The following is a 2,765-nucleotide window of genomic DNA, read 5'->3' as shown; positions in this document are numbered from 1 at the left end:
CGTTATGATTTTACGGAGAGAATGGACTTAGGATAAAGACGCAATAAATGTGAATGTTCCTGTCCCATCATATTATGGAAATGTGAGATCTAAATATTTTGAATCTCAAACGGAGGGGGAACAATAGATGCTAAGGCCTAGACAATAAAACAGAGAGTCACACTATTATAGGCTCAATAAAACAAACCTTCTGGGTATGACAGATTTTAAATGTGGTTAATCTTTAGAATTCCCATAATTTACTGAATTGATGACCTTTCGAATGTTTTTGTGTTCTTTTGAATATAATAACATTTGATGCACCCTATCTTTGTGAATTCCGTCATTTAACCCAAATGACATTCAGTTAACCTGGGCTGTTTTCTCAGAGGACGCTCAAAAATAAGAAGAAATCAATTTATAAAATAATTGACAGTGCAAAAAAATGAAACAAAAACTATATGAGATCGAATAATGTATGAATACAGAGAGTTTCAGAGAGAGACAGAGAGATACATAGGCTATATGTATACATATGCACTGATATGAACATTTTGGCCGATACCGATAACCGATATTTCTTTATATTTGAAAGCTGTTGACAAATCTAAATCCAAATTTTTATAGAATTTGTGAGAGCCTGATTACAAAAACAAAAGTCTCACCATTAAAAGCCATGTGCCAAGCACACAATTATAAGATTCTCATTATAATTTTAGGTAGCCCGTATGACAAACTTGCACCGCACATGTTGAACTTAACTGTATTTTCCTTTTTTGAAGTGATTACAATCATATTTCAAGCTATTCAAAACCGCAATGGCAAACAGTTTGCATCTGAAGTGTCTCAGCTGAAGGAAATAATCCATTATTTATCGGATTTAAGATATCAGACAAATTTTATCGGGCCGATAACGATAACATTAAAAATGAACATATATCGCCTGATACCGATATGGAGGCCAATATATCACGCATCCCTAATTCACACACACAAAATATTATGGTATGTTTAATTGTTTAACTGCGTTTTTGTTACGTTTTGTTATTTATCATTTGTTACTTATGCAAGAACTGTACAATCCCAGTGTACAGTGGTGAGATTTCAATGACATATACGCCACACATACGTCTTTACAAAACCCCGTCAGATATCTCACGGTACATTTCAGCTCCTAGATAAAACTGCATCTCAGATTTCACTGAAGAGACTATACATGTTTGATGTCAGATTTAGCCGCTGACTTTTACCCCCAGCCTGGCAGCGGATGTCAGTGTGGTCTGTATTAACGCCTCACTCCGAATCTATATGTCCAGCATCACCAGTCAGCAACCACCATCCGTTCTTGCTCCAGCCTGTAATGAAGATCATATGTTTAGCTGGTGCTGAAACCCAACACGAGACGTCCACATCAAATAAAAGCTGCTGCCAGCATTGGGGCCGGCAGGATCTGTCCCGCTCCGGGAAAATGAAACCATATCTCCATAGGCCTGCAACACAGGCCGTAAAGAGGGCCCCCATTCCCCTGAAAAACACAACCCAACCAGCTTTTGCTGGGATGAGTTCACTTCTGCTGTGTCAAGAGTAGAGCTTTGGACAAGAGGTTGACAGAGTTATCAAACTATGACATTCCAACATACAAAGAGGCTTTTGAGGAGTCATAACTGGTTGCGCTGTGTGTGTTTGATTTACTAAATGGAGCCAGCTCATAGGAGTCATTCATTTTTGAATCTTAGTCAAATCTGCAGGACTGCTTAGTTCAAGCAATGTGACTGGAAGGAGTTATGGTTGAGAATTGAGACGTTGTGTTTAAGTGTTGGGTTGGACGAAACCACAAGCAGTTGGCAAGGTTAAGTTGAAGGTGATGGTTCTTCATCCAGCAAGAACTGTCTGTCAGGCAGCTACTGTCCTATCATCCGGCTGGAATGAGAGGCATTATGTCATCAGCAGCAGAATATCAGATCCTCGTGATGGCATGTTGGGGAAGAGAAGTGGTCCAAGCACTGAGCCTTGAGGCACCCCAGTAGAATTAGCAAAAAACGGTTAACTGTATTTTTTTTTAAAAAAAATTCATATACTCTATGTGTCATTGTATATTGGAATAACTGAACATCCAACATTACAATTTTCCAACTGATAATTTAAAGGGTTAGTTCACCCAAAAATGAAAATTAAGTCATTAATTACTCACCCCCATGCTGTACCAACCCCGTAAGACCTTCGTTCGTCTTCGGAACACAAATGAAGATATTTTTGATTACATTTGAGAGCATTTTGTAATCAAAAATATTTTCATTTGTGTTCCGAAGACGAACGAAGGTCTTACGGGGTTGGTACAGCATGGGGGTGAGTAATTAATGACTTAATTTTCATTTTTGGGTGAACTAACCCTTTAAATATGCTGGATAGTGAAAGTAAAAAATGTCAATGTTTTTGTCAGTTTCAACAACAGGAATGAGATTGGTGTTAAATATTTCTTAATTTAGTATTGTATTATTAATATAGTTGCCAAAAAAAATGTATCAACTGATTTAAATGTGTCATTATGTTTGTGAAAATGAATAATTCAACCACAATTAACTGGACAAAAATCCCTTTTGGGATTGGGAAGTCAGCTGTGTATACCGGTATGTGTAGGCTTTGGTCTGGGACAAACAAACGCGCTGTATGTGTTCGCATGAACCTAGATGTAGGTGTAATTTTCTTGAAAAGAGTTCAACTAGAGGTATAAGACTCAATCAAGAGCATCTAATCCCATCAGCCTCAGCACAGTCCTTGCGGCTCAT

This window comes from Pimephales promelas, chromosome 2 (genome assembly GCF_988280905.1).
Source record: "Pimephales promelas chromosome 2, fPimPro1.hap1.1, whole genome shotgun sequence".
Lineage (NCBI taxonomy): Eukaryota > Metazoa > Chordata > Actinopteri > Cypriniformes > Leuciscidae > Pimephales > Pimephales promelas.
Note: the sequence above shows the minus strand (reverse complement) of the source record.